The sequence below is a fragment of the Aquarana catesbeiana genome, linkage group LG09 (genome assembly GCF_042186555.1).
Source record: "Aquarana catesbeiana isolate 2022-GZ linkage group LG09, ASM4218655v1, whole genome shotgun sequence".
Taxonomy (NCBI): Eukaryota; Metazoa; Chordata; class Amphibia; order Anura; family Ranidae; genus Aquarana; species Aquarana catesbeiana.
In genome coordinates, this window is record NC_133332.1 from 43,333,723 (window position 1) to 43,347,126 (window position 13,404).

Below are 13,404 nucleotides of genomic sequence, written 5' to 3' on the forward strand. Positions count from 1 at the left end.
CTCCTGGTATACAGTGCAGTTTTTTATTCTACAGGATGATGTTAGAAAGCTTTGACCAGTCAGGAAGTGAATAAAAGAGGCTTCAGGAAATGCTTGCATGAAGAGAAGGAAACCTGTGCAAGGAACAAGTAGGAAGGAATAATGTACCTGTATGACCTTATTTATCATCCACTAGGCAAAATGAGTAGTTAACCTTTGGGGAGGGGGGACTAACGCAAGGCTAAATGTTTCATCCCTGGACTTCAGCTTTAAATGAAAACTGACATGAGGGACATTTGCAGGCTTCTATTGCTGACCACCCACTCATGCTGATGCCTTGGCTTCAACACTGACCCAGAACAAGTACACAAATAACAAATTATTTTCTTTATCATCTGCTGCGTTGTTGTTCTGGAACAGTGCTGAAAAGTAGGGAAGCCAGGCACAGACAGACAACTTAAGAAACAGGTCAGTATCTACGCTACTTAATAATGTTAAAAGTAATATTATGAGCAGCCAGCACAATTTGTTGATTAGCAAAAGTAAAATTATAAAAGTCCATAAGCAGCGCTACTTGAAAAGTAAATCCAAGAAGGGATAGTTGATAAACTCGTCACCAGCTTCAATGTGTATGGGAAAGCACACCACACCATGTGGAAATCCAATCTGCTTACCAGATAGCTGTAAAAAGCAGGGATGTAATAGACAGACCAAGACCACAGCTCCATTCTTCAGATTTGAGTAGTGGGTGTGTAGAATCCAAACCAGGAATACAGCTAACATCAGACATTCTCATACAGCCAAATTTTCTTGAGCTCCCATATGGGATGTAGAAAAATCCACTCAAACGGCCAGTGGTACCCAGTGAAAAGATAATGCAGCCAATAGTGAAGCCCGTATGATAATAAAAAGATTTTATTTGTAGTAACTTACAATTTAGTACAGGAAAATGCACATCATGATGTTCAAATGGCCGCGGCTCTCAGAGTGCTAGTGTCAGCCCGCCTGACATGTTTCATCCAGCAGGATTTCATCAGAGGTGTGACACTAGCACGCCCTTTTAACTAGATTACAGATGATGCTCATCCTGGAAAAACGAACCCTCGGGATGACGCGTCAGCTGGAAGTGAGGTCAGTGGAGCACAACACGTGCTGCACTTGTGCTCCACCGCCACGCAGTCTCACATGGATGACATCAAAGATGACGCTCATCCTGGAAGAACGAGCCCTCGGGATAACGTGTCAGGCAGAAGTGAGGTCAGTGGGGCTGCCGCGCTTGCGCTCAATAGCCAAGCAGTTACATAGTTACATAGTAGGTGAGGTTGAAAAAAGACACACGTCCATCAAGTCCAACCTATGTGTGTGATTATGTGTCAGTATTACATTACATATCCCTGTATGTTGCGGTCATTCAGGTGATTATCTAATAGTTTCTTGAAGCTATCAATGCTCCGCGCTGAGACCACCACCTGTGGAAGGGAATTCCACATCCTTGCCGCTCTTAGTAGTTTAAGGTTAAACCTCTTTTCTTCTAATTGTGATGAGTGGCCACGAGTCTTATTAAACTCTCTTCTGCGAAAAAGTTTTATCCCTATTGTGGGGTCACCAGTACAGTATTTGTAAATTGAAATCATATCCCCTCTCAAGCGTCTCTTCTCCAGAGAGAATAAGTTCAGCGCTCGCAACCTTTCCTCATAACTAAGATCCTCCAGACCCTTTATTAGCTTTGTTGCCCTTCTTTGTACTCGCTCCATTTCCAGTACATCCTTCCTGAGGACTGGTGCCCAGAACTGGACAGCATACTCCGGGTGCAGCCGGACCAGAGCCTTGTAGAGTGGGAGAATTATCGTTTTATCTCTTGCGTTGATCCCCTTTTAATGCATGCCAATATTCTGTTTGCTTTATTAGCAGCAGCTTGGCATTGCATGCCATTGCTGAGCCGATCATCTACTAGGACCCCCAGGTCCTTTTCCATCCTAGATTCCCCCAGAGGTTCTCCCCCCAGTGTATAGATTGCATTCATATTTTTGCCACCCAAATGCATTATTTTACATTATTCTACATTGAACCTCATTTGCCATGTAGTCGCCCACCCCATTAATTTGTTCAGGTCTTTTTGCAAGGTTTCCACATCCTGCTGAGAAGTTATTGCCCTGCTTAGCTTAGTATCGTCTGCAAATACAGAGATTGAACTGTTTATCCCATCTTTAATTTGCCTTTTGCTGTCACTTTTTAAATAGCTTTTTTTTTTTTTTTTTTTTCTTGTTTCATCAGTCTATCAATTAAGGGGTGTGGTTAATTGCTCACAGGTGCCTATATAACTTGTTGTAGGACTCAGTCTGAGCGTGCTCAGTTTGAAGCGGTGGAGCTTGGTGTAAGTGGAGCTGGATTAAGTGGGAGTTAAAAACAAGAGTTTAAAACAGGAGGTTATAACAGGGGTCATAGTACCTGTGTAGTGTGAGTATTTGAGTGTTGTCTGAGTAGTGTGTGTGGATCGTTAGTACTTGTGTATTGTGTACCTGTGTATTGTCTTGAGTATTAGTGCCAGGAAGCTAGTTGTTAGGTAATTTGGACAGGGTAAAATCCCCAAATCCTCCCTAAATTTAATAGGTACGATGCCCGGCGGGTGTGGAGAGGCGACTCTTTGTACATCTTGCCGCATGTATGCGTTCCTTGATCAGCCGATCGAGGGCGAATACTGCTGTGCAAAATGTAAGCACATTGTTTCCCTGGAAGCCCAGGTTCTGAATCTGGGGAAGCAACTGTCAGCACTGAGAAGTCCCTCCATACTAAAGGTGAGCCAGGAACGTACACGGCAGGTGCCGGCAGGGGCCAGCACAGAGGCGGGTGGAGACAAAGAGGTGCAGGCACTAGCAAAGAGTAGATGGGTGACAGTCAGGAGGGGTAGAGGGGGAAGTGCCAGGGAGGCCGATCCAGGACTGGAGCATCCCAATAAGTACGCTCCATTGAGTGACATTGGTGTAACCAGTCAGGGACCAGCACTGCTGGAGATGAGGGACTCTCCTAGCTGCCAGGGGAAGAACTCCTCCAGTGAGAGTGGGGGGGCAGCAAAGGGAAAGGAAAGACAGATTCTGGTGGTAGGGGACTCAATTCTTAGAAGGACAGAGAGGGCAATCTGTAACCAAGACCTGAAGCGCCGAACAGTATGTTGTCTACCGGGCGCTCGGGTTCGGCACATCACGGATCTTGTGGACAGATTACTGGGAGGGGCTGGGGAAGACCCGGCTGTCATGGTGCACGTTGGCACCAATGACAAAGTCAGAGGCAGATGGAGTGTCCTAAAGAACGATTTTAGGGACTTAGGAGCTAAATTGAGGAAAAGGACCTCCAAGGTAGTGTTCTCAGGAATACTACCGGTACATCGAGCCACACCAGAGAGGCAGAAGGAGATTAGGGAAGTAAACAAGTGGCTGAAGAGCTGGTGTAGTAAGGAGGGGTTTGGGTTCCTGGAGGACTGGGCCGACTTCTCAGTCGGTAACCGGTACTATAGAAGGGACGGACTGCACCTAAATGAGGAGGGTGCAGATCTGCTGGGAATGAAGATGGCCAAAAAGTTAGAGGGGTTTTTAAACTAGGCGATGGGGGGGAGGGTCCAGAGACAGTGATAGCCAGCGCAGAAGATATTCCAGAGGGTAGTATTGGGGGCATTAGTGGTAGGTTAACCAAAGCACAAAAACACAAGGTGAGTATAGTAGCAAGTCCAAGTTGCAATCTTGAAACACCCAATACGAGGACAATATGCGACCGGTCTAAACTATGTGGCATGTTCACCAATGCCAGGAGCCTGGCGGACAAGATGGGTGAACTAGAGATACTGTTGTACGAGAAGGATTTGGATTTTGTGGGAATTTCAGAGACCTGGTTCAACAGCTCTCATGATTGGCTGGCAAACATTCAAGGGTATACCCTATACCGCAAGGATAGAGAGGGTAAAAAAGGGGGAGGGGTATGCCTATATATCAAGAATAATGTACAAGTGAATGTGAGAGATGACATCACTGAGGGGGCTAGGGAGGAGGTGGAATCTTTATGGGTAGAGCTCCAAAGGGATGAAGCTAAGGGGAAAATAATACTGGGAGTATGCTATAGGCCCCCTAACCTGAGGGAGGAAGTGGAGACGGATCTCCTATCACAAATTGGATTAGCAGCAAGGATGGGAAGTGTTATCATAATGGGGGATTTTAATTATCCAGACATAGACTGGGCGGAGGGAACCGCGCATTCATTTAAGGCTCGCCAGTTCCTTAGTGTCTTGCAGGACAATTTTATGGGTCAGATGGTAGACGCACCAACTAGAAAAAAAGCATTACTAGATCTACTGATTACCAACAATACAGACCTGATAACAGATGTGGAAATACGGGGCAATTTAGGTAACAGCGATCACAGGTCAATTAGTTTCAGTATAAATCACACAAATAGGAGACATGAAGGGAACACAAAGACACTGAATTTCAAAAGCGCCAACTTCCCTAAACTACAAACCTTGCTAAAAGGCATAAATTGGGATAAAATATTAGGAACAAAGAATACGGAGGAGAGATGGGTTTGCTTTAAGAGCATATTAAATAAGGGCATTAGCCAATGTATCCCATTGGGTTATAAAGTTAAAAGAGCGAACAAACATCCTGGATGGCTTAACTCCAATGTAAAAATGCATATAAAAGCAAAGGAGAAGGCCTTCAAAAAATACAAGGTTGAGGGATCATCCACAGCATTCAGAATTTATAAAGAATGCAATAAGAAATGTAAGGGTGCAATTAGGATGGCTAAGATAGAACATGAAAGACACATAGCGGAGGAGAGCAAAAAAAATCCCAAGAAATTCTTTAAGTATGTAAATAGTAAAAAAGGGAGGACAGACCATATTGGCCCCATAAAGAATGAGGAAGGACATCTGGTTACAAAGGATGGGGAGATGGCAGAGGTATTGAATTTATTCTTCTCCTCAGTCTTCACGAGTGAATCGGGGGGCTTCAGTAACCAAAACTGCAGTGTTTATCCTCATGACACAACACAGGAAGCACCTACATGGTTAACAGAGGACGGAATTAAAATTAGACTTGAGAAACTTAACATTAATAAATCACCGGGACCAGATGGCTTGCATCCGAGGGTACTTAGGGAACTCAGTCAGGTAATTGCCAGACCGTTGTTCCTAATTTTTACAGACAGTCTATTGACTGGAATGGTACCAGCTGATTGGAGAAAAGCCAATGTAGCACCAATATTTAAAAAGGGCCCAAAAAACATCCCTGGGAATTACAGACCAGTTAGCCTAACATCAATAGTATGTAAACTCTTGGAGGGGATGATAAGGGACTATATACAAGATTTTAGTAATAAGAATGATATCATTAGCACTAATCAGCATGGATTCATGAAGAATCGTTCTTGCCAAACCAATCTATTAACCTTCTATGAGGAGGTGAGTTGCCATCTAGATAAAGGAAGGCCCGTAGACGTGGTGTATCTGGATTTTGCAAAAGCATTTGACACAGTTCCCCATAAACGTTTACTGTACAAAATAAGGTGCGTTGGCATGGACCATAGGGTGAGTACATGGATTGAAAACTGGCTACAAGGGCGTGTTCAGAGGGTGGTGATAAATGGGGAGTACTCAGAATGGTCAGGGGTGGGTAGTGGGGTTCCCCAGGGTTCTGTGCTGGGACCAATCCTATTTAATTTGTTCATAAACGACCTGGAGGATGGGATAAACAGTTCAATCTCTGTATTTGCAGACGATACTAAGCTAAGCAGGGCAATAACTCCTCCGCAGGATGTGGAAATCTTGCAAAAAGACCTGAACAAATTAATGGGGTGGGCGACTACATGGCAAATGAGGTTCAATGTAGAAAAATGTAAAATAATGCATTTGGGTGGCAAAAATATGAATGCAATCTATACACTGGGGGGAGAACCTCTGGGGGAATCTAGGATGGAAAAGGACTTGGGGGTCCTAGTGGATGATAGGCTCAGCAATGGCATGCAATGCCAAGCTGCTGCTAATAAAGCAAACAGAATATTGGCATGCATTAAAAGGGGGATCAACTGCAGAGATAAAACGATAATTCTCCCGCTCTACAAGACTCTGGTCCGCCCGCACCTGGAGTATGCTGTCCAGTTCTGGGCACCAGTCCTCAGGAGGGACGTACTGGAAATGGAGCGAGTACAAAGAAGGGCAACAAAGCTAATAAAGGGTCTGGAGGATCTTAGTTATGAGGAAAGGTTGCGAGCACTGAACTTATTCTCTCTGGAGAAGAGACGCTTGAGAGGGGATATGATTTCAATTTACAAATACTGTACAGGTGACCCCACAATAGGGATAAAACTGTTTCGCAGAAGAGAGTTTACTAAGACTCGTGGCCACTCATTACAATTAGAAGAAAAGAGGTTTAACCTTAAACTACGTAGAGGGTTCTTTACTGTAAGAGCGGCAAGGATGTGGAATTCCCTTCCACAGGCGGTGGTCTCAGCGGGGAGCATTGATAGCTTCAAGAAACTATTAGATAATCACCTGAATGACCGCAATATACAGGGATATGTAATGTAATACTGACACATAATCACACACATAGGTTGGACTTGATGGACTTGTGTCTTTTTTCAACCTCACCTACTATGTAACTATGTAACTATGTAACTATCCTCCAGGTCGTTTATAAACAAATTAAATAGGATTGGTCCCAGCACAGAACCTTGGGGAACCCCACTACCCACCCCTGACCATTCTGAGTACTCCCCATAGTTTCACATGGATGACACCACACCCGGAATACACTGACCGGACAGTATTGAGTGGGCGACACACATATAGACACACACTCTAAAAACTCTGGGCACAATAAAAACATTAACTATACATTAAACTAGCAGCATAATTGTATCTTTAAAGGTAGATAATATAACATTATAGGAGGCTACCTAAGTAACAAACCTTTACATAAAAGATCAATATTTCAAATACCGTTTAAACAAATGTTTGTTGCAAAAAAAATGGTGACTATTCACGTCCCAGTCAACGTTTAACCCAAAGGGAGTATAACATTTGAGGTCATAGATCCAGACAGTTTCTATCCGCGAGATCTCTCTTTTGGTCATACTCCCTCGCCAGCGAGGTGTAAATCGATCTATGGCTATGAAAGTTGTTCCCGCTGGATTTTTGTTATGACAGTCCAAATAATGGTGGGAAACAGTATGTTTGGGAAACCCTTTCTTGATGTTTGCCAGATGTTCCTTAATCCTAATGTTCTTAGCTCTCATAGTGCGGCCTACATATTGTAGACTGCATGGACAAATCAATAAGTAAACCACGTCCTTAGACGTGCAAGTGATAAAAGTATTACTGTCATACACCTTGGCAGTGGAGTGGGTCTTAAATTAACAGACTTTTCTATCTTCCTTTTTATTAACATAACGGCACATTTTCATCAAGGAAAAAAGCCTTTAGAGTTATGAAAAAAAGAGACTCTATAGGGAGCGTCCAAAACGTTTGGAGCAACCTGGAGCTTAGTAGATGGTACTCCCCTAAAAATAACTTGTGGACGTTCTGGTAAAACAGGGCCTAAAATTTTATCATTTTTAAGCACTGCCCAGTGTTTAGTCATAATTTTCCTAATGTCATAATGTTGATGCGAATACGTGGTAACCATAGAGAAATTATGAACATTCTCAACAGCTCTTGATTTGTCTTTGTCTTTGTCTTGTCTTGATTTGTCTTTACCCTTTAGCATAGTGGCCCTATCCATAGTAGTCGATAAATTTGTTCTTAAGAATTGAGGCCGGCTCCAAATAATCATTCTTCATGGTACAGTTCTGCCCTAAACAAACAAACTGGCTCTTGGGCACTGATTTCAGCCTTGTGGGGTGATGGCAACTTCCCTGCCCAATATAGCCGTTCCTATCTGAAGAAAGTGGAAATGTTGAAACTACCATCCTTGATTTCTATATTAAAGGTCAATTCTCAAGAACAAATTTATCGAGAATGGGTATATTACTGCTGATCTTGATAAAGTAATAGATGAAGTGGCTACTATGGATAGGGCCGCTATGCTAAAGGGTAAAGACAAATCAATAGCTGTTGAGAATGTGCATAATTTCTCTATGGTTACTACGTATTCGCATCAACATTATGACATTAGAAAAATTTTGACTAAACAAATGAATGATAACATTTTGGGCCCTGTTTTACCAGAACGTCCACAAGTTATTTTTAGGCGAGTACCACCTCATAAGCTCCAGGTTGCTCCAAACGTTTTAGACGCTCCCAATAGAGTCTCCTTTTTTCATAACTCTAAAGGCTTTTTTCCTTGCAGAAAATGTGCCGTTTGTTATGTTAATAAATACGAAGATAGAAAAGTCTGTGAATTTAAGTCCCACTCCACTGCCAAGGTGTATGACATTAATACTTTTATTACTTGCACGTCTAAAAACCTGGTTTACTTATTAATTTGTCCATGTGGTCTACAATATGTAGGCTGCACTATGAGAGCTATGAACGTTAGGATTAAGGAACATCTGGCAAACATCAAGAAAGGGTTTCCCAAACATACTGTTTCCCACCATTATCTAGAATATCATAACAAAAATCCAGCGGGAACAACTTTCATGGCCATAGATCGATTTACACCTCACTGGCAAGGGAGTATGACCAAGAGAGAGGTCTCGCAGATAGAAACTCGCTGGATCTATGACCTCAAATGTTATACTCCCTTTGGGTTAAACATTGACTGGGACGTGAATAGTTTCATTAATAATTGTTGATCCAGTCAATGTTAATATTTCGTTTTTTTTATCATATTTGCTTGGATTTATATGCATATGCAGTTTCTCTGGTCTACCACCAGATGGCTCTTTCACCATTTTTTTGCAACAAATATTTGTTTGAATGGTATTTTAAATATTGATCTTTTATGTAAGGTTTGTTCCTTAGGTAGCCTCCTATAATGTTATATTATCTACCTTTAAGGATACAACTATGCTGCTAGTTTAATGTATAGTTAATGTTTTTATTGTGCCCTGAGTTTTTAGAGTGTGTGTCTATATGTGTTTCGCCCACTCAATACTGTCCGGTCATTTGAAATGTCTGGTCTGTGTATTCCTGGTGTGGAGTCATCCATGTGAGACTGCATGGCGGTGGAGCGCAAGCGCGGCAGCGTGTTGCGCCCACTGACCTCACTTCCGGATGACGCGTCATCCCGAGGGTTCGTTCTTCCAGGATGAGCATCATCTGTGATCTAGTTAAAAGGGCTTGCTAGTGTCACATAGCCACACCTTTGACGAATCCTGTTGGATGAAACATGTCAGGCGGGCTGACACTAGCACGCTGAGAGCCGCAGCCATTTGGACATCATAATGTGCGTTTTCCTGTATTAAATTGTAAGTTAATAAAAATAAAATCTTTATTATCATACGGGCTTCACTATTGGCTACATTAACTTTTCACTGGGTACCGCTGACCGTTTGGGTGGATGTTTCTACATCCCATATGGGAGCGTAAGAAAATTTGGCTGTATGAGAATGTCTGATGTTAGTCGTATTCCTGGCTTGGATTCTACACGCCCACTACTCAAAGCTGGAGAACGGAGCTGTGGTCTTGGTCTGTCTATTACATGCAGACAGCTGTCTGTTAAGCAGATTGGATTTCCACAGACAGACAACTAGCGTATTCAGAACAAGGCCACCAGTGGATGTTTCTGAATTACTTTCATGGTGTACTTTTAAGTGAACAGGATGACAAACCTTTTTGAATTTAGAGACTTTTTTTCTTTGATCTCTGTAAACCCCAGATTTCCCTTCAATTCCTGTCTTGGAGACACAATAGGAAGTTTCAACAAAGAAAATGGAAATTCCCTCTTAAGCCTCATACACGTCGGATTTTCCAACGGGAATTGTATGATGACAGGCTGTTGGTGGAAAATCCGACCGTTTGTACACTCCATCAGACAATTGTTGGCCACTTTTCCGTGGACAAATGTTGGATTGCAGGTTTATAAATTATCCGCGGACAACGGTCTGTTGTCGGATTTTCTGAGCGTGTGTACACAAGTCCGTCGGACAAAAGTCCAAAGTACAAACACGCATGCCGGGAAGCGTTCGTTCTGGTAAAACTAGCGTTCACAATGGAGAATTAACATTCGTGACGCGGCAAATTATGAAATGTCGAAATGCAGCGCACATTCTCTTCTTCTTTAACCACTTGACCACTGGGCACTTAAACCCCCTTCCTAACCAGACCAATTTTTAGCTTTCGGTGCTCTCACATTTTGAATGACAATTACTCAGTCATGCAACACTGTACCTATATGAATGTTGTATCCTTTTTTTCACACAAATAGAGATTTCTTTTGGTGGTATTTAATCACCGCTGGGTTTTCTATTTTTTGCGCTATAAAAGAAAAAAGACCGAAAATTCTGTAAAAAATGCATTTTCTTCGTTTCTGTTATAAAATTTTGCAAATTAGTCATTTTTCTTCATAAATTTTGGCCAAAATTTATACTGCTACATATCTTTGGTAAAAATAACCCAAATCGGTGGATATTATTTGGTCTTGTGAAAGTTATAGAGTCCACAAGCTATGGTGCCAATCTCTGAAAATTGATCACACCTGATGCACTGACGGCCTATCTCATTTCTTGAGACCTTAACAAGCCAGGAAAGTATAAATACCCCCCAAATTACCCCTTTTTGGAAAGTAGACATTCCAAGATATTTAGTAAGAGGCATGGTGAGTTTTTTGAAGTTGTAATTTTTTCCCACAATTCTTTGCAAAATCAAGATTTCTTTTTCTTTTTTCATAAAATTGTTATTTTAGCAGGTTATTTCTCACACACAGCATATGCACAGCACACATTACAATATTAATTAATAGCACAATTACACATATCATTTCTTGACTACCTCTTACACTTTTCAAGGCCCTGGAACACCAGGACAATGGAAATGCCCCAAAAATGACCCCATTTTGGAAAGAAACAACCCAACGTACAATCTATGAGGCATAATGGGTCTTTTGAACATGACATTTTTTTCTACAAGTTTTTGGAAAATGTGTAAAGAAAATTAAAATGCATTTTTGTTTTTACACAAATTTGTCCATTTATACAATATTTCTAACACATAGCATGTACATACCAAAAATTACACCCCAAAATAGATTCTCCTACTCCTGCTGAGTACGAAGATACCACATGTGAGAGACTTTTACGCAGCCTGGCCACATAGAGAGGCCCAACATGCAGGGAGCACCATCAGGTGTTCTAGGGGCATAGATGTCAAATCTAATTTGATTACCTATTACATGGATGGCATGGATGAGCATGAATGGGGATGGATGAGCCGTGGATGGGGATGGCTGAGTATGGGTGGGATGACTAAGCATGAATGAGTATGGCTGAGTACGGCTGGGTACGGCTGAGTACGGCTGGGTACAGTTGAGTATGGCTGGGTATGGATGGGATGGCTGAGTACGGCTGGATACGGCTGAGTACGGCTGGGTACAGCTGGGTATGACTGAGCATGACTGGGTATGGCTGAGTACGGCTGAGTATTGCTGAGTACGGGTGAGTACGGCTGAGTATGGCTGAGTATTGCTTGGTATGGCTGAGTATGGATGGGATGGCTGAGCATGGATGGATGGATGGATGAGTATTGCTGATTAGGGATGGATGGATGAGCATGGATTGATGAGTATTGCTGAGTATGGATGGATGGCTGAGCATGAATGAGTATTGCTGATTAGGGATGGATGGCTGAGTATTGCTGAGTATGGATGGATGGATGAGTATTGCTGAGTATGTATAGATGGCTGAGCATGGATGGATGAGTATTGCTGAGTATGGATGGATGGATGAGCATGGATGGATTGCTGGATGAGTATGATATCATGGATGGCTGAGCATGGATGGATGGCTGGATGAGGCTGCAATGGGCACAGATTAGCCCTGTGGGCACTACAGATCCAGCCCACAGCGCTGCTGCACGCGACCTCTCCCCTCTCTGCTCACACTGTACCGATCGGTACAGAGAGGGGAGAGAGGAAACGGACATGGCGCCGGTTTGTTTACAAGTGATCGCTCCGTCATTTGACGGAGCGATCACATGGTAAACGGCCGCTGTCAGCGGCCATTTACTGTGATGCCGACCCGGCGGTCACGGATATTCACGGGTGCGCACCCCAGGGGGCATGCGGGAGCGGGATTCTAGAAGTACGTCAATGTACGCCCTCCCAGAGTTATCGAGCCGCGCTATAGCCGTCATTCGGTCAATACAGTCAATGCAGTCGTTAACTGATTAATGGGATAATAATGAAGCTGCTTTGCTGGTGATACTGACAGAGTTCTGCCAAATGCGTTTAAAAAGGCTTTTTTTTCTAGTGATATCAAGAATAATATTATTATGTTTTTTTTATTTTTTTGGTCAAGTTACCACAACACCATTATCCTGTATTTTTTTTATAACCATACAACTATGTTAGTGTCCCTTGTTAAATTTTACATTGTATTTTTTTTAAATGTAACTGCCTACTTTCAAACTGTCATTTGAAGTGAAACACATAGACAAGTATTATTCTACACAATTTTTTTATTGTGCATTAAAAAAAGAAAACAAATAACATTAGACATGCTATCTGCCAATAGAACTTAACCAAAAAGTGCATTCTATGCATCCAAAAATATATAGAAAATATACCAAATCAAATCATTATTCAACCAAAAAATAAAATAAAAGCCTCATGCATGTGTCCTGCTTCTTAATATAGGGGGTCAACAATACCAAGAGTTGGTAAAAGCAGGGCTCCGTCATCCGGAGATAATTCCAAAAATCATCTGGATTATTCTCCTGGAGCTCCCGCAGCAAAGGCACATGACATAATTAGTCACGATTAATAAAGCAACCAATTTTTTGACCAAGAAATCCTCTTCCTCCTGTTCCTGGACTGGACTTGAGTCAAATCAATAACTCCAAGGCCAATAATAACATGTTATCTCCTCCGATTCTGCAACATGGCTGATTGAGGAACGGCCGTTCAGAAACGAACTGTAAAGCACAAAATGAAAAGCGCGAATCAACACTCACCAAACTTCTACTAACACGAAATTAGCAGAAGGAGCCCAAAGGGTGGCGCATGCCAATTGAACTTCCTCTTTGTAGTCTCGTAGTACGTCTAATATGTCACTACGTTCGTGTTTTTTGGCTGACAATTCCTTGCCGTTTGTATGCAAGACAAGTTCCTGGCCAACGCCCTTCAGACAAAAGTCTGACGTTTTGTCTGTGGAAAATCTGATCGTGTAAACAAGGTTTCAGACAGTTGGCTTGGAAACAGACATCCACCTCCTCTCACTACCTGTTAAGATGACTGTAAAATTTTGGATGTCACTATCTGTCTTATTGACAATGGTCCC

The 13,404-nt window shown here is 42.4% G+C and overlaps 1 protein-coding gene across 6 annotated transcripts in view; it reads left to right on the forward strand.

Moving 5' to 3' along the window:
* LOC141107550 (antigen-presenting glycoprotein CD1d-like) overlaps positions 1 to 13,404 on the forward strand; it is a 170,723-nt gene that overhangs the window by 73,101 nt on the left and 84,218 nt on the right. The window lies entirely within an intron of this gene.